Source organism: Jaculus jaculus, chromosome 14 (assembly GCF_020740685.1).
Source record: "Jaculus jaculus isolate mJacJac1 chromosome 14, mJacJac1.mat.Y.cur, whole genome shotgun sequence".
Lineage (NCBI taxonomy): Eukaryota > Metazoa > Chordata > Mammalia > Rodentia > Dipodidae > Jaculus > Jaculus jaculus.
Genome location: NC_059115.1, coordinates 10,128,232 through 10,151,898, shown reverse-complemented (window position 1 = coordinate 10,151,898; position 23,667 = coordinate 10,128,232). Strand labels below are relative to the sequence as shown.

At 43.4% G+C, this 23,667-nt stretch overlaps 1 pseudogene; it reads left to right on the top strand.

The window, feature by feature from the left end:
* The first annotated feature begins 1,017 nt into the window (after nucleotides 1-1,017).
* LOC123454593 lies at nucleotides 1,018-15,354 on the top strand (annotated as a pseudogene).
* Nucleotides 15,355-23,667: the final 8,313 nt, after the last annotated feature.

Here is a 23,667-nt window from a genome sequence, read left to right as displayed (position 1 = left end):
GAGGACAGCCTTGGGGGGGGGGGTGAGATGATTAGGCAGATAAGCACTGCTTAGTGACAATTAGGTCTGTGGAGAGTCAAGCAGGAACCCTGGTCCTTAGCCACTGAGCCATCTTCTCAGCCAACCACGGCTACTGTTCTAACAGCACAAACCATACACATTAAGGGTGCTCCCTTATGGGCTGGAGAGATGGCTTATCAGTTAAGCACTTGCCTGTGAAGCCTAAGGTCCCCAGTTTGAGGTTTGATTCCCCAGGACCCACGCAAGCCAAATAAATGCACAAGGTGGTGCATCATCTGGAGGTCGTTTGCAGTGGCTGGAGGCCTCGGTGCACCCATTCTCTCTCTACCTGCCTATTTCTCTCTCTCTCTCTCTCTCTCTCTCTCTCTCTCTCTCCCTCCCTCTCTCTCTCTTTCTCTCTCTCTCTCTGTCTCTCTCTCTCTCTCTCCTCTGTCTGTCTCTCTCAAATAAATAAATAAATAAAAATAAACAATTTTTTTTTAAAAAAGTGTTCCCTTATGACCTCATTGCTTCCCAAAGGCTTAATCACCTAACCCATCACTTGGAAAAGAAGGGTTTCAACATATGAGTGAGGAGAGGCAACAATTATTTAGCAGTAGGCAGAAAAGGGAGAAAGAATAGCTTGTAAGAGTAAACGATGGTGCACAGGTTGGTCTTAAGTAGACAGCTCAACTATTGGGTGACAGCCAAACAGAAAGGTGTCAGGTTTTCATCCTGGCTTTAGACACCTTGCAGTTACATGTTACCAAGTGAAAAGTCACTGCTCTTTATCAAAAGAAGCTTCTAAGAGTCTATGATATCCCTAGAGCTTTCTGAGGAATCCAGACATGCGATTTAGATTAAGTAGAGAAAATTAGTGAGGAGAAGGAAACAGGAAATTACAATACTTCAGTTAGTCCATTCACTCTGCTACAACAAAATGCCATAAATTCGTTGGCTTCAAAACAACAGAAATTTATTCCCTGCAGTTTAGGTGCTGAGAAGTCCCAGGTCAAGATGCCACAGATTCAACATCTGGTGAGGGCTGGTATCCTGATCACAGATGGTGCCATCGAGCTCTTTCTTCACAAGGAGAAACGCAGCTTTGTGCAGATTCCTTTATGCTCCTGTTTGTTTCTAGGTAAGGCCTCTGTATGTTGCCCTTGTGACCTCAAACTCCTGGGCTCAAAATGAGCCTCTCATCTCATTCCAAACACAGCACTCTGGGGCTCTTTTCTTTTTGTGTTCGGTGATCTAGATAGCTCTCCAGTTCAGGACTCTCCCAGGTCTGCCTTTGTTCTGGAATTACTGGGGTTTCAGATGCATGTGATACCTTGCATCTGGCCTCATATGGGAGCTGCGAATCAAACTCAGGTCAGCAGGCTAATAGAGCAAGTGTCTTTAGCCACTGAGCCATCTTCTCAGCCTCTTTTCTAAGGTACCAATCCCATGCATTAGGGCATCCCCCTAAGATCTTATTATCTCCCAAAGGCCTTAGTGACTGAATCTCTCACTTATACCCAGGCGCCACATGACACACACATCTTTCTAGCTAACACTCAGTATAAACCTCTTCCTTCATGACAATAACTGCCATGTCTGGGTCTCTAACAGTGACTCATGAAAATAAATCCCAAGGCTGGAGAGATGGTTTAGTGGTTAAGGCGCTTGCCTACAAAGCCAAAGGATCCAGGTTTGATTCCCCAATACCCATGTAAGCCAGATGCACAAGGTCGCACATGTGTCTACAGTTCATCTGCAGTGGCTAGAGGCTCTGGCATACCCATTCTCTACTTCCTCTCCTCTCTCTCCCTCTCTCTGTCTGTCTCTATCTGCCTCTTTTTCTGTCTCTCCAATAAATGAATAAGTAAAATCTATTTTGTAAAGTTTTTAACAAAGAATTGCCCTTTGTAGAGATTATGATCATCACTAGCCTATTGAGAGGCTAAGGCAGAAGGATTGCAGGTTCAGGACCAGCATGAGCTATGGAGTGAGTACCAGACCAGCATGGTGTTCTTAGCAAGAGACTATCTTCAAAATAGTAAGTAAAAAAGACAGCTGAGGATATAGCTCAGTGGTGAATCACTTCCTCTAACATGTATATACTCTTGGTTCAAGCTCCAGTATCACAGACACACACACACACACACACACACACACACACACACACACACACCTGCCAGCATCATTGTGAAGCATGAAAAAATGCAATTACAGTGCAGTTTCAACATAAGTTTCTCTCTTCAATACACAGGAATGAGGTATAAGTATTTCCATATGAGGAAGAACCAAAAGTTTCCAGAGAACATGGGTATCTTCCAGCAGTCTCATGAGACAAGCCATTCCTTCCCTCGCTTCTGCATCAGAACCTACAATAGGAGACTGAAGCTCACTGACCACAGACGACTCTTTGAGCATCTAACACAAACCCAAGAAACAAGCTCTTGCCAAAAAAAGGAGAAGTAAGCTGTGTGCATTATGGTGTGGTATGAGAAATCAAGAGAAATATTCATAGTATGCTTTGGGAAGATTAATGCTAATTAATGCTACATTTGGGTGGGTGGCTCTGTTAACTGCATTGTTTTCTGTATTTGCTCATACTTTGGCATTTGAATGCCTTATTAACCCTGGCAAGAATACCTCTTCTAGGACCAGCTCACTCCTAAAGATAGTACAGCACACCCTTCACATGCAAACCAACCAATCCAAAGCCCATAGATGACGACCACCTCCCTTTACCCAATGATCGCATTCATAGGGCTCTTAGGTGTAGGTCAGTGCTTGCCTGCCTTCATCACTCCACGGCCCACCACTAGACAGTCAGGGACAACTTCTAGGCCCTGGAATCCACCAAAATTATTCAAAGTACTTTACAAGTCTTTTTGCCCTGCCTTATCTTGTCTTCCTCATGAAAGCCAGAGCAAAAGCTTTCCCCACATGCTGCCCCTGCTCCCTCTGCCTGCTGGCCAACTCTTGTACTTCCTGAGTGACCTTGCCGCTTGGCGTCTGTGAGTACAAAAGCTTCTTCCCTCATGACTCATTTCCATGTTTGCACATCTTATCATACCCAGTTATATCAAATCCTAGGCACATGATTAAAAAAACCAGGAGAGTGGGGACAGGGATGAGGGAAAGGATGGTACCAACATATGATGCATCCATACTAAGTATATCTGTAATTAATTAAAACACACACACACACACACACACACGGCTGGCCAAGGAATCAACTCATGGCAGGCACTTAACAAATGTGAAAAGTAAGGTGTCTCTGAAGTTGGAGGAATCTAAGACACTAAGAGGCCTTCTTGTTTAAAAAGACCCAAAAGCAAGTGCTCTTGGGCGAGTTTTGCTTGAAGAGGGACTCTTCCAGATGTGTGTGTGGCGACCGTGTCACCCAAAGGGAGCTTGATCTCACACTCAGCCTGTGCTTTGCAGCCTGGACCTGTGCCACTTCCTGATCACCCCCAACTGGCACTGTCACAAATTTGACCATCCAAGGGGCACAACTTGATCTAATTTATACCAAGGTGCTGCCTAGAGTAATGGTGCATTTCTAGCTGGTATCCTGCAGAGCCCCATGCCACAGTGCATGTCTGTGGATCCCACTCACACTTCCAGATCCTTTCACTCATATTTATTCCTCAGGAATTCTTTGGGCTTCATAGTTGTTTGATCTTGAAGACCATTGGAGAGGAGAGGATCAGAAAGAAGAGACAAGTTTAGGATAGACTTAGGAAAGTAAGGAGATAATTTGGAATCAGAGAACAAAGCCAACACACAGTTTCCAAATGTCTAAGCTGAAAAATATCAATATATCGGTCCATTGCCTACTGAATTATGTGGTTTAAATTTGCAAAAAGCATCCGGTTCTATTTGCATCCAGTGCTTCAGTCTGTGCCTACGGCATTTCATGAGCACCTTTGTTTATAGTCACAGACTGTACAGATAGCCTTTCTTGTCAGGTGTGGTGGTGCCCACCTTTAATCCCAGCACTCTGGAGGCAGAAGTAGGAGGATCACTATGAATTCAAGGCCAGCCTAAGACTACAGAGTGAACTCCAGAGAACTTCAGCCATCACCACATTACCCCAAATCAGTAATACCAACCTAGAATCATAAGAGTCATGCAAAATGGTCAACTACAGCTGATCATAACCAGATTGATAAATAAGAGGTAAAAACTACAATCACTCGTGAAGCAGCCTATAGGAAGTCCTACAGAGACAAAACAAACCACCAACCAGTACTAAAAAGAGTAGGTAGTTAGGATGGCTGGGGCGATGGCTCAGTGGTTAAAGGCGCTTGTTGAAAAGCCTGCCAGCCGGGTTAGATTCCCCAGTATCCACGTAAAAGGTAGACCCACAAAGTGGTGCATGCATCTGGAGTTCATTTGTAGTGATCAGGTACTGTGCTCACATGCTCCCTCTGTCTGTCTGTCTCTCTCTCTCTCTCTCTGCTTGCAAATAAATAGAAATATTTTTAAAAGTAATAGGACATTTAATTTATATCAGATGTGAAAAAAACAACAAAGAAACACAAAGAATTGGAGGGATCAACTCACCTTGATACATTTCTAGCTTCCTAACTCCCCCCATAACCGAAGCCAAAACTACCCAAATAGGGGATATGTCAAAAAAGAATTCAAAATCCTATATGTCAAACTGATCAATGATCACATGAAGGCACTGCAAACGAACCCCAGATGCATGCATCACCTTGTGCATCTGGCTTACATGGGTATTGAGGAACTGAACCTGAGTCCTGAAGCCTTCACAGACAAGCACTTTAACCACAGGCACACATAAAGAAAACAAAATACGGTCTGTATTGTTAAGAGCAATGAAAAGTAATGCATAAACCCAGACATATGAAAAATATTACTAGTTAGAAGAAAAGTAATAATAAAACAGTGGACCTCTGCTCAGCACCTCTGGAGCTCTCTCCAACAGTTCACCCACCAACAACTTCGGGATTTCACGAGTTTCCCTTACGATGAGTTTGTTCATACACTGCCTCCACTTTAACCTATTCCACCCTAAACCTCCAAGCTCTACAAGCAAGACTAGGCCTGTGCAAATGTCCATGGTTCACAGAAAAACAAATGATTTTAAATGGGTCTACAACCATCAGCATGAATGCAGAGAAAGGTTTCTAGTGACAGATCCTTGCTTGATCCTTGGATTCTAACCAATTCAGACCTCCAATATGAATATGCCAAACTACAGGCCTCTTGCAGCTTGAGAACAACTTTCAGAAAGGGTATTATCCAGTTGGAGAGATGGCCCAGCAATTACAGGCACGTGCTTGCTTGCTTGCCAAGCCTGAAAGCCCAACAACCAGGGTTGGTTTCCCCAGTACTCACATAAAGCCAGATGCACAAAGTGGTGCATGCATCTGGAGTTTGTTAGCAGTGGCAGGAGGTCTTGCTGTGCCCATACTCTCTCTGTGTATGCCTCTTTTTCTCTGTCTCTATCTCAAATAAATAAATTAAATCTTCCTTAAAAGAAGAGAGGCTATTATTGAAATGATAGCATAAAACAAGTGCTTGAAAGGACATGGATATGGTAAAAGGTTTCCAGTATGCTGAGGATATAAATTATGCTAATGAGATTATAAATTACAGTCATTTTGTTTTGTCTTCAAAAACTAAACAGAATTACCATACAATCCAAAACATCCTCATTCTGACTATTATTCAAATGAACTGGAATCTGGCTGTCAGAGAAATGGTGACACTTCTAAGTTTACTGCAACATTATTCATGCTCCCAAACCAGAAATGGACAAAAGTGAAGTGCTTTTTAGATGACAACTATATCCAGACATTTCTTCTAGCTGTGGGGCATTCAGCTGCTTCCCTGAGACACTGCATAACCATGCCTCGGGCAGCCTCCAAACTAAGGTGAGGACCCAGGGGCTGATTGATGACAGACACTAAATTCTGCAAGAGACCACAGAGGTGGCAACTTTGGTCACCCAATGTAAGGCTGTTCTTAAATCCAGAACCATTGTGGCTTCTAGGGAGCCGTGAGAGCTTGCTAAGGTTCTCCCTCACCATCTAGCATGACACAGTACAGGAAAGCTTGGATGACCCACTTGGGCCTCCCAAGCCAGTGTAGGCAACAGATAACCATTTTAATTAATTAATTTACTTTGTTTTTTTCAAGGTAGGGTCTCACTCTAGCTCAAGATGACCTGGAATTCACTCTGTAGTCTCAGGGTGGCCTTGAATTCTTGGTAATCCTCCTACCTCTGCCTCCTGAGTGCTGGGATTGAAGGCATGTGCCACCATGTCTGGCATAATTGTTTTTATTTACAGTATCAGATGTTACCTGTGTGTCTGGAGGAAGCCGTTGAGAGAGAAGTTGATGATCCTAATGTACTCAGGTAAATTCCTGGCTTTTTGGTAAAGTCGCTGATTTCATGTGCCCTTCCTTTGCCTTGAAAAGAAATTTTAGCAGTGAAATGTTACTCTCCTGTTTTTTCATTTCCCCAGAAACAATCTTTAAATTCCCCTTGAAAAGGAAAACCGACAGTTGAAGCTACCTGGAAAATCCATTTTCCCCACACGAGATGGCATATAAGGCAAGCATACATGAGGTGGAGATTCCAGGAAAAACAAAAATAAAAACATGAAAGAACTTGGAGCCTGGTCCATCATCACCCTGAAATTATTGGTCTTTTATCACATTGATGAAATAAATACTTCTCTGTTATCCAGCATCTCAGAAAATAAGGTCCAGCTGCCTCAGAATGTTTGGTTCTACTAGTGTGAAAGTCTGCCGCTGGTTGCTACAGTAGAATTCCTGCTTGGTATCAGGTCAGCCAATGGGGAGCTAACATACTTGAGAGGTTGTCCAATGGGGAGCTAACATGATGTGAGGGTGTCCAATGGGAAGCTAACTGGATGGAACAAGTCTAATGGGAATTGAATGATTAGAGAGTGTCCAATTGGGAGCTAACTAGGTGAGAGGTGTCCAATGGGAAGCTAACTGGATGAGAGGTGTCCAGTTGGGAGCTAACTGGGTGTCCTAGCACATGCAGAAGTCTTGTAGAGACTCAAAGGTGGTCCAGGCAGTGGGGGTGATGCAGAGTCATATGGTTTTAGGGGAGTTCAGGGTTCAAAACAGCCATTCTACTGATTGCTTACCAGATGTCTGGACCAGGACTACTTCGAGAAGACGTTCCACGCAGAACTAGCACATATGCATGTAAACTGGGGAGCTCGATGTGGTGGGGATTTCCCAATGATTTTCGCAGAAATCCTGTTAGCTGGCGTGTCAACACTGTCTGTGGAGACGGTTCTGGTGACCAATTGCACATCCATCATCCAAGATGAAATTCGTGCTCACCGCCTGGGGCTAATTTCCATCCATGCTGACCATTGTCTCTTTAAATATTGGAACCAAGCCGGGCGTGGTGGCGCACGCCCTTAATCCCAGCACTCCGGAGGCAGAGGTAGGAGGATTACTGTGAGTTCAAGGCCACCCTGAGACTAGAGTGAATTTCAGGTCAGCCTGGACTAGAGTGAGACCCTACCTCGAAAAACCAAAAAATAAAAAATGAAAATAAAAAAAGATGAATATTGGAACCAAGGTCACAAGACAGCGCAGAAATAAACTGCAGTTTGGGCTGCAGGTCAGGTGTACGGAGAACCCATCACAGCTTAAAATCCTGTGGACCACAATAGACTGACTCTCTCTGAGCCACAAGGTATATGCCAGGCCTATGACACCTTTCCTAGGGTACTATCCACACGGCACAGGATGTCCTCATTGCTCAGACTGTCCTGCATATGCAGTGTGTCGGGGCATTGGTAGAAATCATGCCCAGTTTTCGCCAGTGGCCACACTCACACTCCTGGCTTCTCTACTTGAGCCTGGGAAAAGGGAGTTGGCTGAGGAATGGAGCAGATGATGCTCCACTGGTGTTGTTGAAGTTAAAAGGTTCTTCAGCTGCCAGGGGAAGGACAGACCAGCTGAAGGTCAGCTTCAAGGCAGGGTCACAGCGCCATTGTGAGCCTTGCAGAGTGCCAAAGTGACATGCCAGGGCTGGACACCATGCCAGGGTGGCTGCCTGGGAGGGGAGGGTCCATGAGTGTGGCCAAGAATGGGGTTAGATGCCACTCCTTATTTTAACCACAGGGTACTGCCAACACTGTTTGTGGCAGTCTCCACTAAGATGTCATTATTGAAACAATCTTTATTTAACAGCTACCTTTGTTTGAGTTTTCCTGTTACAGAAATGCCACCACACACTGGGTGCAATGCACAGGGAAGCTAACATCTGTGGCCCTTTAGTCAAAACCACAAAGTGTGTGGGGCTGCCTCAGCCTGAACAAGCAGTAAGCATGCTGCAGTCTTGCCTAAAACAAGGTACCATTCGTTGCTGGCCTGTTATTCAAGGTTGACTTAAGAGGTGACTGTCCACCATTTCTCCTTTTAGTAGGTCTACCTGGCTAGTCTCAACGGCTCCACCACATGTGCCTAACTGTTGATCATGAAAACCTCAGTGCTAAAGTTCCCATGGGTTAGCTAATTTTTTACAGCAAAATTGGTGCCTATGTTTGGAGTTTGTTTTCAGTGGCTGGAGGCCCTGGTACATACATTATCTGTCTGTCTGTCTGTCTCCCTCTCTCTGTCTGTCTGTCTGCTTACAAATAAATAAAATATTTTTTAAAAAATGGAAAATTTTCAGTCTTTATTGTAGCCTCATTTTTTTTTTTTTTTTTTGGAGGTATGGTCTCATTTTAGCCCAGGCTGACATGGAATTGACTCTGTAGCTCCAAGCTGGCCTCAAACCCACAGAAATCCTCATCTACATTGACTATATGTAAAGAAGTTGTTCATATGAAATTAGTAAATAGGGCTGGAGAGATGGCTTAGCAGTTAAGGCACATGCCTATGAAGCTTAAGGAGCCAGGTTCAATTCTCCAGGTCCCAAGTAAGCCAGATGCACACAGTGACACATGCATCTGGAGTTCATTTGCAGTGGCTAGAAGCCCTGGTGCGCCCATTCTCACTCTCTCTCTCCAATAAATAAATAAAAATAAAACCTTTTAAATAAATAAATAAAGCTAATAAATAAACACATACATACGTAAATAAAAGTCTCCTCACAAAGAAAAGTCTGGGGGCTGGAGAGATTGCTTAGTGGTTAACTTGCTTGTTTGCAAAGCCGAAGGACCCAGGTTTGATTGCCCATACTCCACATACTTGCAAACAGAATTCAAGATCACATTACATTATGATTATACACCATGTGGTAGCTTCAATGTATGTACCCCTTAGGCTCAGGTGTTTTATTAAAGCTTGTAACTTGGGTCCCCAGCCACTTGACTACATGGGGTGTCACGGGGGAATAATCCTGGGGTCCAGCCCAAAGGTATGTTTGGGGGCAGATTTGATTCCAGGCCAAAAGGATGCAGAGCAGTCTGAACTCCAGGCCCCTGCTTTCTGCAGGGTTGTGTTTGCTCCTTTTGGTTTTTGCTGGCTGTTTAGTTGTTTCTCTCTGCTTAGATGTGTGGAAGCAGGTTCTTTGGCCAGTGATAGACTTCATCCTGGATCTTTAAGCTTGAAATAAACCCCTTCCTCCCATAAACTGTGTCTTGTTTGGATGTTCATCCCAACAACATGGAATTGACTACACCACATTATGACTAATCTCATTTCAGCCCAGGGTTGCAAGGTTGGATTAACATATGCAACTCAATAAACATAATTTACCATATAAATGAAGTCAAGGGTAAAATCATATGATTATCTCAATAGATGCAGAAAAGGTATTTGACAAAGTTAACCACTTCTTGATGATGCACATTCTAAAGAAATTAAGAACAGATGGAACATACCTCAAAATAAAATAATAAAGGATATGAGTGAAAACCTATAGCCATCATTATTCTGAAAGGGGGAAAAACTAAAAACATTTCCTCTAAAATATGCAATGAGACAAGGGTGCCCAGTATCTTTACTATTATTTATTATAGTTCTTGAAGTCTTCACTATAGCAATAGGAGAAGAGCAGAAACGGCATAAAAATAGGAAAGGAAGAACAGAAACAAACACTATTAGCAGACAACATGATTCTATATTTAAGTAAACCTTGCACACTACCAGAAAACTCTTGGATTTAATAAAAATTTTAAATAAAGCTTCAGGATACAAAAATAACACATACAGAAATCCATTGCTTTCATATATTCTGACAATGAACTTTCTGTATTGGGATATATATATATGGTTACAGGCAGGCTCAGTAAAACAAAAATCACATACTCTTTCATGTAGATCCCAACTTTTTAATGTTTAAATTTTTATTTATTTATTTATTTGAGAACAACAGAGCAAGAAAGAGAGAATTAATGGGCACACCAGGGCCTCTAGCCACCGCAAACAAACTCCAGATACATGTGCCACTTTGTGCATCTGGCTTATGTGGGTACTGTGGAATTGAATCTTGAACCAGGGTCCTTAGGCTTCACAGGCAAGCGCTTAATCACTAAGCCATCTCTCCAGCCTGATCTCAACTTTAAAAAAAATTTATATGTCAATTATACTTTATCTTTGTGTCATAATCTGATAAAAGGAAATTTGAAATTATGCATCTTTCACATAAGGCATAAAAATCATTTCTAGAAAACCAATAAAAACAAATATTAGCTGAGAGAAGGAAGAAATCCCAACACACAAATGAAAAATAATGTATCCTTTTATACATATAGTGTGGGTTGTCATATATTTTGGTAGTCCTTGTCATTTTCAGAAAGGTGAACTTACCTAGTTTTTAATGTTTGTTTATGAGTACATACTTGTAGGTAAGAGTGTGCATAGCCAGGCATCGTGGTGCATGCCTTTAATCCTGGGAGAAGGAAGTGGGAGGACAGCTGTGAGTTTGAGGCCAGCCTGAGAGTACATAGTGAATTCCAGGTTAGAGTAGGCTAGTGTAAGACCCTACCTCAAAATAACAAACAAAACATATGTACAGATTATAATCCAGATAGGAGACCAAAAGTGGGGAACTAGAAGTGAAAAGAAATGGGGAAAACAAAAGGAAACAGGCTGAATTGAAGTAGAAAGGAAACAATGGTGTGGAGAAGGCAGAAGTAGGAAGGGAATGAGATAGAAGAGGGGGAAAGAAAACAAAAAAATTGTTTAAGGGGCTAGACAGATGGCTCAGCAGTTAAAGTATTTGCTAGAAAGCCTACAGACCCCGGTTTGATATCCCAGTGCCCAGACAGAGCCATGCACAAGATGGTGCATGCATCTGAAGTTTGTTTGCAGTGGCTAGAGGCCCTGGTGCACCCATTGTCTCTGTGCTTCTCTCCGTGTCTCATAAAATAAATTAAAAAAATTTCTAAACTGTTTGAACAACAACAGAATGCAACCTAATTCTTTGTGTGCTAATAAAAATAAACAAGCTTAAAGGAATAAAAGGAAGTCTTACTATGAGTCTACATGATGGAGGACTAAGCTATTTCTAAAAGCACAAAAGGCTGTGTGGACTCTCTTAGCTGTCATTGTTGTCTTCTGAATTGACACCTGGACTCCCCCCTCAATACACACACTTAGTTCAGCTCAGCAGTCCCTTTCATGTCCAGGTGTCACATCCTCTTTCGTATAAACTCCTGATGGAGGCTCTTAGGTTGCTCCCCAGGCCACATGCAGCCTGAAGTAGTACTGTCATCTCCAGCATCATCGCTGTGAGGGGCTGGGTTTCAGTCATCAGTCATGTCTGGGCCCTGCCCCAGGTGGACCTATCAGAACCCCAAGCCCATCTGGCTTCCTCCTTTGTGCAGGTGATCTACATTAGAGCTTATATGAAAAAGCCATGACAGACATACATCTGCTCACAGAGTAACAAGGATCTAGAGTGGAGACTGTAAATACAGATTTCTAGATTTAGTAGGTCTAGGAGAGGGTCGGGGGTCTGCATTTTTAACAAGTCACCAAGTAATCTTCAGGCTCAAAAACTGGGAAAGCACAGACATGCTCAGTGATTTTTCTTCTTTTTTTTTTTTTTTATTGACAACTTCCATAATTGTAAACAATATCCCATGGTAATTCCCTCCCTCCCGCCACTTTCCCCTTTGAAACTCCACTTTCCATCATATCCCCTCCTCCTCTCAATCAATCTCTCTTTTATTTTGATGTCATGATCTTTTCTTCCTTTTATGAAGGTCTTATGTAGGAGGTGTCACGCACTGTGAGGTCATGAATATCCAGGCCATTTTGTGTCTGGAAGAGTGCATAGTAAGGAGTCCTACCCTTCCTTTGGCTCTTACATTCTTTCTGCCACCTATTCCGCAATGGACCCTGAGCCTTGGAAGGTGTGATAGAGGTATTTCAGTGCTGAGCACTCCTCTGTCACTTCTTCTCAGCACCATGGTGAGCATCCCCCAATTCCTTACCCAGAAACCCTCCGTCTTTGGAGCACAAGTCTTTGTCAGACTCCTCCTAGGAGGACCCACTGAAATCACCAGTGTGATTCACTGTCTCCTTTATTTTCATATTCCAGTCTAGAATAACTCTCCTTGTTCCTAAGGAATTATTCCTAATGTTTATTTTATTGCAGGTCCACTTGGGGTCACCTGTATATTTCTTTTTTTTTTAATTTTTAATTTTTATTAACATTTTCCATGATTATAAAAAAAATCCCATGGTAATTCCCTCCCTCCCCACCCCCACACTTTCCCCTTTGAAATTACATTCTCCATCATATTACCTCCCCATTACAATCATTGTACTTACATATATACAATATCAACCTATTAAGTATCCTCCTCCCTTCCTTTCTCTCCCCTTTATGTCTCCTTTTTAACTTACTAGCCTCTGCTACCAAGTATTTTCCTTCTCATTCAGAAGCCCAATCATCTGTAGCTAGGATCCACATATGAGAGAGAACATGTGGTGCTTGGCTTTCTGGGCCTGGGTTACCTCACTTAGTATAATCCTTTCCAGGTCCATCCATTTTTCTGCAAATTTCATAACTTCATTTTTCTTTGCCGCTGAGTAGAACTCCATTGTATAAATGTGCCACATCTTCATTATCCACTCATCAGTTGAGGGACATCTAGGCTGGTTCCATTTCCCAGCTATTATAAATTGAACAGCAATAAACATGGTAGAGCACGTACTTCTAAGGAAATGAGATGAGTCCTTTTCACCTCTATATTTCATCTTGATTTCTAAAGAATATTCTTTTTTGTGACAGGGCCTCATCACTTGAGATTCTCTTGCTTCTGCCTCCTGAGGGATGGAAGCACAGGTGTGTGACAGTACTCCCAGACCTTTGAAGGATAATTTCAATGCACATAGGACACTGAGTTGGTAACAGGTTGGCACTGTCACTCTCAGGCCGCTGAAGACATCAGCAGAAGGGGTCAGGATGGAAATGACCTTTGGGTCTACCTTTTTGGTCATCCACTACCATCCCCAAAGCAGATGGGAGCAACACATACACAGCTCTAGAACACAGCTCTAGAAGGAACCTTCTGCGTCCAGCATCCTCTTGGGATGAGGACAGCATGACCCCATCAGCACCCCTTACCAATGCAACTTGTTACATCCCTGTCCACTCCCGCACTCTGAGTTCTACCTGTGTGGTGGTTTGTATTAGGTGTCCCCCCATATCATGTGTTTTGAATGCTTGGTTCCGAGCTGATGGCAATTTGGGAGGTAGAGGAATTATGTTGTTAGTGGTGGGTTTTTGGCTATTTTAGCCAGCTCTCCCTTGTTATAACTTGGCTCACTCTCTTGCTGCTGTTGCCCACCTACCATTGCAGAAGTGATGCCCAGCTCATACCATCCTTTCCCCTGCCATTCTGGAGCTTCCTCAAAACTGTAAGCCAAAATAAATCTCCCCCCCCCCCACCCCGTCGGCTGCTTTTGTTGAGTGCTTTGTACCAGTAGTTACCAGAAGGTCACTACAACAAGCTGCCGAGGAGCAAGAGGAGGTGCCAGAGCCACTGGTGTTTGCCAAGCAGCCCCTGGTGAAGCTGTGTTGCCAACTCTGTTGCAACATGTTCCAGGACCCCATGATCACCACTTGTGGGAGCACATTCTGTACAGGATGGACCTTGAAGTCAGAGAAGTGTCCTGTGGACAACACTGCCACAGCCGAGCAGACCGGGGAGCTTTTTCGGTGTGGACGTGGCTGTTGTGCACTGTGCACGAGGAAAACCAGAGTCTCTGGAGTGGACCTGCCAGGCTTCCCCTTCACCATCAAGCCAGAATGTGCAAAAGGGCGTTTGTGAGTACAGACCTGCGTGCTCACATCCCCAGCTGCCCTTACCTGATCAAGAGGAACCTAGAGGCCCACCTAACAGAGTGCAAGCTCATCAAGTGTCCCCAACCCAACCACGGGTTCATAGGGAAGCAGGACACACGTGACACACACGGAAATGTGCCACTTTGATGGCCTGAAGGAGTTCCTGCAGCAGACAGACAACTGTTTCCATGAGATGCACATGGTGCTTACTTGGATCAGAAGATCGCCTCTCTGAGATCCATGCTGGGAAAACTCATGGAGAAGACTGACCACCTGGACAAGAGCCTGGAGCTCACGTTTGGTGTCCTGGATGAGAACCGCACTAAGCTCAGTGAGCTCATGAGGTACCATGTTGAATATGTTGCCCCACATCAATCCATGCCAGAACATGGGCATCCTAGGATCCTGACTCTCAGGAGATCTTTGTGGGCCTCCAGGGCCCTGCCTGATGTCTGCCTAATCCATAGATGACCTGCTCTTCAGTGGCTCCTCTGAGAAGACCATCAAAGTGAGGGGCCTGTGTACCACTTGTAAGCACCAGATGACGCTGGAGGGCCACACTGGCATCAGGCTGGCACTCTGCATCCAGGAGTGCAAAGAATACACTGAGTCTGGTGACTGCTCCACCATTGCGTGGGATGCCCAGAGTGCACAGGTGAACACCATCCGGGTCCATGACAACCCTGCTTGCATGATGGTGTCCTCATAAAACATGCTCATCGGTGGCTCACCAAGGTCTGGGACATCATGGATACTGAGCTGAGGTTGAAGAGCTCATGGGCCTCAACCACTTGGTGCTGGCTCAGGGCTATCTGTTTAGTGGCTTCTACCAGGCAATCAACAGCTGGGATATCCAGACCCTTGACTGTACCCATGCCCTTCACCTGGCAGCAGTGCCTAGTCTACTCAGGTGTCTGTACCACCTATGAGAACGTCATCCACGGGTGGGACGTTGAACCCAAAGAACAAGTGTGTATGCCGTGTATGCACTGGCAGTCATCTTGACACCTAGCCAGGCCAAGGTCTTCAGGGCAACCTATGACAGGTCCCTGCTGCACCATCATCAGGGCAGTGTCACTGTGTAGGCTGTGTCCCGAGGCCAGCTCTTCACAGCATCACAAAGGTTTGGGTGTGCTAACAGAATGGGGCTGTTTGAACCAGGATGGCTACATGTGGTGGGCTTGGGAGTTTCTGCATGTCCTATGGGGGCACGTAGACTGGCTCAGACCTCCAGGCAGTGTCCTCCTTGCCCTTTGCTCAGCCAGCCTTCTCTCTGTTAGGCTCTTCCCTCATTGATGCCAGGGAAATGACCCAGGTCCATCTCTGGGTGTCAGGCACAGTGCTTTCCTGGCCCACCCTTCGTCACTTCAGATTCACTACAGGCCTTTTAACTTACCTTTTCTATTGGCTTTAGACCATACATAGATTTTACTTCCCTATTGAACAGAATCAGTAGAGACTATGAGCACTTAGAGTGGCAGAGGTTGCTCAGTGGTTAAAGTCACTCGTTTGCAAAGCCTGCAGGCCTGGGTTTGATTTGTCAGTACCCATACAAAGCCAGAAGCACAAGGGGATGCATGCAAGGTCTTTTAACTGCTGAACCATCTCTCCAGCCCTTTGCTGTATTTTTTGGATAATCACCTCACTGACTTGTCCAAAGCAGGCCTTCTTGCCTTGGCTTTCAAAGGGAACAGGTCTAGATGACCAGGCCCAACTATTTTCAGCATTTTTACATCCACTGCCATTACTTCCCTACCATCCTTTCCCCTGTGGAGTCAGGTATCAGTCTCATCACTGTCACTTCCAAGTTAATGTGCCTGTATTTTTTCTGTTCGCAAAATGATTTTATCTCAGTCATCGTTAGTAGCCTATGAACTAACTTTGCTTGCTAAAGTTGATTTGCTGTCTTTTTGCCACTTTGGAGATAACTGTAGCCATCACCTCATTAAATATTGCATACGAACGCCAGGTCCTTGGATATACAGCCGGGACTGTTCTCTTCAGAGCTCGCTTATTTGGAGGACAAGGCAAACCCGTTTGTAGGCCAAACTCAGAGCCTTCCACTTCTTCCAATGTCACTGTCATCTCATTTGCACACAGCCCTTGGTCGCAAACACACAATTCTTCATCCACGAAGAGGCCAACCCTTTGTGACCTCCGTTCTGGGCTCCGGCGTCTGCTTCACCAGCTCTGCCAGCTCTTCCCTGCCTACAGAATCTTCTCTTGTTCCACGTGGGCCTTCCTCACCTGCCCCTACTACTGCATGTTTCCTTAATGCACTGCATTTTATTTTTCTCCAGACTACTTATCACTTCCTATTTTTTGTGTAATCACAAAGTTTTAAGTGACAAGGGTGACAGTTTGTGACAACTGGGTCCTTCGGCTAACATTCTGCCTGCACTTACTAGGAGTTCTGTTGCTCTACTAAGTGGATGAGAGATGAACAGACCTTGACTGTCCCTCACAAAGAGAAGGAAAGGTGTCCTCCTTTGACACATTCCTGCTAAGGCACATCTCAGTCTAGGTAGAGCGGATGTAAGCTGAAAACAGTAAAATAAATAAAGTAAGATGGGGTGGGAGAGTAAGGTGAAGTAGCGAGGCTCCAGGCTGTGCCTGACCATCACCTTAATGAAGAAGTCATCTCCATGGTAGGCTAGTTCCAAAACTGGCTGAGTCTCTAAACCAGAGACAGAACTTCCTCCACGCCACTCCATATGGTTCCTTCTCATTTTCATTTAGTCCTATGTCTTGCTCTTCATTCTGTCCTCAACTTTTTACCAAACTCTTCTCCTTAGACCTACCTCAGCTTTGCTACCTCTACAACATAACATCCGAAAGGCAGAGTCAAATTCTCTACTTTTTAATGGAATGATTCCTTGAGTCTCATGTTCTGAACTCTAAGGCAAATCTATGTTTTTCTTTTCTTCTCTAAAATGAATCCTAGAAAGCACTGGAAATCAGTAGTGATTTTACTGCTAGTTTCTGGCCTGAAAGGCCCTTTCTGATCCTGTGGTGTGACTGTGGGACCTTCCAGTGTTCCCACACTTGTTCACGCCTCTGTGATCAAGCCGTGATCCCCAACCTTGACCTGTCCTCGCTGACACATACGTCATCTCATTGGTGAGCCTGTGAGGAGTTCGAGGACATCAGCAGAACCTGGCAGAGCTCTCAGCCGAGCTCAGTGTCCCCTTACACTCCGCTCCCTCCTGTAAACCAAATCTGCCCTCACTGCCCACAACATTCCTGTGTCCCTAGTGCTCATGTGCACCTACTCTCACAATGCAGCTGTGATTTGCAAGCACTACCCTAGTCATAACTGTCTTCAGAGCTAGTTCTCAAGGAGTCTAACGTGCACTTCCCTACATACCCCCAGGGTGTCTAGACCTCACCACCCCAGGATCCATGCCCACCTGTGAACTCATGGGGCATAAACCACATGCATGGATACCACCGCAAGAACGCACTCACTCGCCACAGTAGTAGACAATGTTCTGAGCCTAAGTAGGAAAGTGACACTTCATATCACAGACTCCACCAGAAAAGAAAGTTTTTTTGTTTTAATTTTTTATTTGTGTGTGTGTGCATGTGCACATGGGCAACACCAGGGCCTCCTGCCAGAGCAAATGACCACTAGATGCTTGTGACACTTTTTGTTTCTGGCTTATTTGGGGATTGGGAATTGAACTCAGATCAGCAGGCTATACAAGCAAGCACCTTTAACCTTTCAGCCACCTCCCTAGCCTCTTGTTTTTGAGACAGGGTCTCATATAGCTCAGACTAGCCTCAACTTGAACTTCTCATCCTCCTATCTCCACCTCCCCAGTGATGAAATTAGTGTAGGTCACCCTCCCTGATACATACAGTGCTGAGACTTGAACTCAGAACTTCATGCATGCTAGGTGAGCACTCTGCCAACTGAGCTACAGCCCCAGCACAGGAGACGTTTTTTAAATAAAGAGGGAGAGAGGGAGAGAATGGGCGTGCCAGGGCATTCAGCCACTGCAGACGAACTCCAGACTCACGCGCCCCCTTGTGCATGTGGCTTAAGTGGGTCCTGGAGAATCGAACAGGGATCCTTTGGCTTTGCAGGCAAACACCTTACCGCTAAGCCATCTCTCCAGCCCAGGAGATATTTTTAAAAGAGATGGTCTTAGATTTAAAATCGAAACTTAAAAGCCTACTGATACATGTACTGAGATAAGACATGGTATTAAGCAAAAGGAAATGGCAATATCAAACAAAAGAACAGAATAAGAATATTAGGCTTACAATGTAATTGTTAAAACAAACACAACAGGAAATATAAACAGCAAAACAGGTACAGTCAGAAATGGTTTAGCAAGCTGGAAAGGCATACTAAGTGAATTTCCAAAAAAGAAAAGAAATTAGAAAACAAGACAAAAACTAAGAGACATGATCAAAGAAATAGTTATAGCTAGCATCTGAATACTGGAACTACTGTCGTGTGTTGGAGGTTTAGCTCTGGGTGGAGGTGTTGTGAAAGTGATTTGATCATGTGAGTGCTACCTTCATCAATGGGTTAGTCCAGGGATGAGTTCACAGTTGACTGGGTCGTTAGGAGGTAGGGCCCAGTTAGAGAAAATAGGTCACTGGAGATAGTCCTTTAAACGGGCAGGTCTATCTTCTCCGCTTCTTCTCTGCTACCCAGCTGCATGGGGTGAATAGCTGTGGTCTACTACATACCCTGCTCCACAGGCCCAGCAACAATGGAACTGAGTGACCATGCACAGAAGCCTCTGAAACTTTGAATCAAGACTTTTCCTTCTTTGTTTTTCTCATGTATTTTGTCATAGCAACGGAAACATAACACAATAGGCAATTAGCTCAGAAAGGAATGCTTCAAGTTGGGCATGGTGGCACATGCCTTTAATCCCAGCACTTAGGAGGCAAAGATAGGAAGATCACTGTGAGTTCGAGACCACCCTGAAACTACATAGTCTCAGGTCAGTATGGGCTAAAAGGAGACCTTGAAAAACCTCAAAAAAGGGGATGTTTCAGATAGAGGAGGATCCTAAGGATGAAAATGACTAGCTGTGGGAGGGCCAAAGACATAACTGTCATCAGACAACAAAGGACTATCAGATCAGAACATCAGATTGTCAAGACAGACATTAGAGTCAGGAAGTGATGAGATCTGCAGAGGAGGCTCCATTAGTAGAGGGAAGCACTGGTAAGCACTGGGAGACTTCCCGGTATCCTGACTCAGAGCTGAGTTTTAGAAAGAAGGAACCAAGAATAAGCTAGAGGCATCAGGTGAGGAGGAAAAGAGAGCAACCATTCTCAGACAAGAAACAATGAGCAGAGGTGAATAAAACCTAGAGGGAGAAATTGAAATGGGGCTTCTCTGATGGCTGAATGGCTGTGGACCCAGCAGGACTGAATTGAGAGGGGGATGATGGGGCCAAAAGGGCAATGATCTAAGCCATATATGTGTGAAAATCATGGCAACAGATGTGAAGAGGGAGTGCTTGGTTAAAATGACACTAGCAAGTCTTGATACTATAGCTCCCTATAGGGCTACATGGGAGAGGTGGCAGAGAATTCTTGCGGGGGGATTGGGGAGCAGGAGTCTGGGACATGCTGAGCTTCCCCCTTAGCCCTGGAAATTTCTTTTGACTCCTGATGCAGGATGAACCATGGCAAGGCCTTTTAGAGACATTTTTGAAAGATAATAAAAGTTTACCAGTAAAATTATAAAATAAGCTAGCAAAGTAGTCATATTACATGACTTTTATGAAAATTCCTTGGAAATCTCTAAATCCAAGAATGACTTGTTTCTGGATATCAAAATATAATATCCAGGGCTGGAGAGATGGCTTAGCAGTTAAGGCATTTGCCTACAAAGCCAAAGGACCCAGGTTTCATTCCCCAGGACCTGTGCAGGCCAGATGCACAAGGTGGTGCATGCATCTGGAGTTTGTTACAGCAGCTGAAATCCCTGGTGCACCCATTCTTTCTCTCTCTCTCTCTCTCAAATAAATAAATAAATAATTTAAAATTACCTTTAAAACATACACAAACACACACACAAACACAAAATTTCATATAATAGAAGTATGTATCCAGATTCATTATGCATTCTCTTACAAAAATAGTATTACTTAATCAATTTTCTCCAAGGATCTTTGTGAAAATCATAAAAGATATCCACCAATTTACTCCTGAAACAGTTACTGAGTGACCATCAGGCCTTGGAAAGGAAGATACTAAATGTTGCATTCCAACCTGGCTGAGGCTCTGAGAGGGAGAAGTGACACAGCATCCCAACCCTAATATGCCAGTTCTCACCACTGTGGAGACTTGACCTCTTGAGGACTACATGAATCATATGTGTCCCAGATTTCTACCCTTGAAATCTATCCAGGAACAAATGTTGGTCCAAATCCTTGAATTCCTTTTGTCCATTTTCTTCTGAAAACTCAGAGACTTCCAAAAACAGGTGATGAACCCCTTTCCTTCTGGAACCTCTCTCCAATCAACCCTATCTTTTCAATTAGAGAAAAGGAGCACTGAATTCAAGGAGCACCTTGGGCAATAGTGTTCAAAGAGACACATGTCCAACCATGTCACAGATCTGATACCTTTGCCCTCTGGTTCATCAAGGTCTTTCTAAACGCATAGAGAACCCTCCCTCAGGCTTATCCAAGTTCTCACTGGCCTGCTTCCTTGTAACCCTCAGAGCTGGGAACCCAGGACCCAGAGAGCAGCAGTTCTGACCTGTCCAACTGAGAGTTCGTATTCCAAAGGGATCATAGCTTTCAAGGTAGCAGGGAGTCTTCACACACAGTGTTGTATTCTGTTTCCTGTGACTGAGATGATCATCCAAACCAACATAGTTAATGCGAGGAAGATATTTATTTCAATCTTCCAGATCCAAGGGAAGTCCCATTAAGGGCAGAAGAAGCTGCTTACTTCCATACATCCAAACACAATAAAAATTGCAGCAAGCCATACACAAGTACCAGCACACACAAACCAACCAGAGCATACAGACTTGCTCTCTCACACCTTTGGGCTGGTATCAATCTGCCCCCCTGACAGCTGGGCTCTGGGATCTCCCCCCAGTGGTACTTCCTCTAGCCAGGCAGCTAGAGATCCAAATTACAAGCTTATTAAAATAGTCAAGTCTAGGGGGAAGATACATTCAAACTACCACATTCTGGTATGGAGAGATGGGTTAGTGGTTAAGGTGCTTGCCCACAAAGCATAAGGACCCAGGTTCAATTCCCCAGTACCCATGTAAGCCAGATGCACAAGGTGGCACATGCATTCAGAGTTTATTTGCAATGGCTAGAGGCCCTGCTGTACCCATTCTCTTTCTCCCTCTTTCCCTCCCCTCTCTCTTCCTCAAATATAGAAAAAACTACCACATTCTGGCCCTGCCCTCCTTAGACTCATAACCATCTCACACTGCACATCACATTCGGTCCAAGTTTAAAGGTACTCACAGGTTTTACCAAATTTGATTGTCCCTCGGCTGTGAGTCCTGTAAAATCAAAACAAGTCACATACTTCCAACATAAAATGGCACAGAGTAAACATTTCCACTGTTATAAGACATAATGAGAGACTAAATCAATGCAAAATCAATCACCATCAGGTAAACATCAAATATCTGCAGTTAAAGTTCATAACCAGTGATGACAATCTCTATATTTCCTATAGGGAGTTTTTAGCCAGTCTTAATAAAAGCTTTCTGTTCACAGAACACTTTGTGATTCTGCTGACACAATTATTTTGGAAATAAGGACATTTGTGCTTATTCCAGAATGCTAGGAACAGAGCTTGTGATGTCTGTTGTCCTGTTGTTAGAGAGGTCTAATATTCATCTATAGCTTCACGCTAGCAAAAATGTTTCCTGATTCTGAGACAGAGAGTTGCGTGTACTTTGTTTAGTTTAAGCCATTATCTAATAACTACATAAACCGTCTACACAGAGTTACTCTAGTAAGTGTTCTGCAGGCTGCATCCTCTTGGCTCCTGTACAAAAAAGTTGTCCAAAGTCCCCTAGTTCTGTTGATTCACCCCAGTCACAGCTCAGTTCCTCAACACTGGTCATTCAGGACCTAAAAGGAAGTTCAGTTGACACCAACAGCTGACAACGCCAACAGGGATGTCTAACTTGGGACACCTGATCTAGAAAAAGTAGACTCCCAATTAACGCTAAAGAGGTATGTGGTCTGGTAAAGCACACAAGAGACCCACTCAAAGACACCAAGGTAGCCCTGGGTTAAGCCCATAATAAAGGAAAAATACTAAAATCACATGAGTAAAGCCCATACTAAAAGAGAGGACTGCATGTGATTATTGTATAAAATACTGAAAACATCAGGGACAGAAAAAAAGGAGAGAAAAATTTTATAAGCTCTAAATATATAAATAAATATAACTACTGGCTACCTCCTCAAGACACTCTACAGATACAATAATAATTTTTTTTTGAAAATCTTTTAAACAAACTCATCAAAGTAAAATTATTCCTTATAAATACTTGGTCTTTGTACAATTTTATTACTTTAGCTATCCAGTCATTACAAACTGTTACTCCATAGATAGCCAGAGACCTTAAGGGTCTCATGGACACTACAAAAGATAAAATACTTTTTTAAAAAGATGACCTTCATCCCACCATGTCTTTCATCCTTAAGAGTCAGAGACAGCAAGGGAAATGATAAACCTCAAGCCACTTCCGCACGCGCCATAGTAAAATATCACAAGTGTCAACAGATTAAAAATAAAAAATAATATTCCTCAGCCATGGACCCAAAGACTTAAAAAAAAATTTGAAAAATTCAGTCTCAAGGACACTCCCCAAAAATATACTACAAACAGTAAATAATTAAGAATGCAAATTAAAATCAGATATAAAATATAAAACAGGCTCAATCAAAAGATAAAAAACTATATACTCAAACTTAAAAATAACTTATTAAAAACAAACCAATATTCAAGTTAAACAGCAACAAAAAGGGTTTTTTTAATTATGAGCTCATTTGTCTTTTATGTTAACAAATAATAAAATTATATATATGTGTAATATATATGTATATATAATGTATATAAAATTTATAATATATAATTTGTGGCCACTTTAATTTTTCATTATATTTTTGGTATACCAACCTAAAATATAAATGTATGTAAATGTAAATGTTTTAATGATATATTTAAAAGCCTTATATATTTATAAGCTTAAATAGTCCTAATTTTTAAAAACTGTTAAAATGCTTTTTTTTTTTTTTTGGTTTTTCGAGGTGGGGTCTCATTCTGGTCCAGGCTGACCTGAAATTAACTCTGTCATCTCAGGGTGGCCTTGAACTCATGGCAATCCTCCTACCTCTGCCTCCCGAGTGCTGGCATTAAAGGTGTGCGCCACC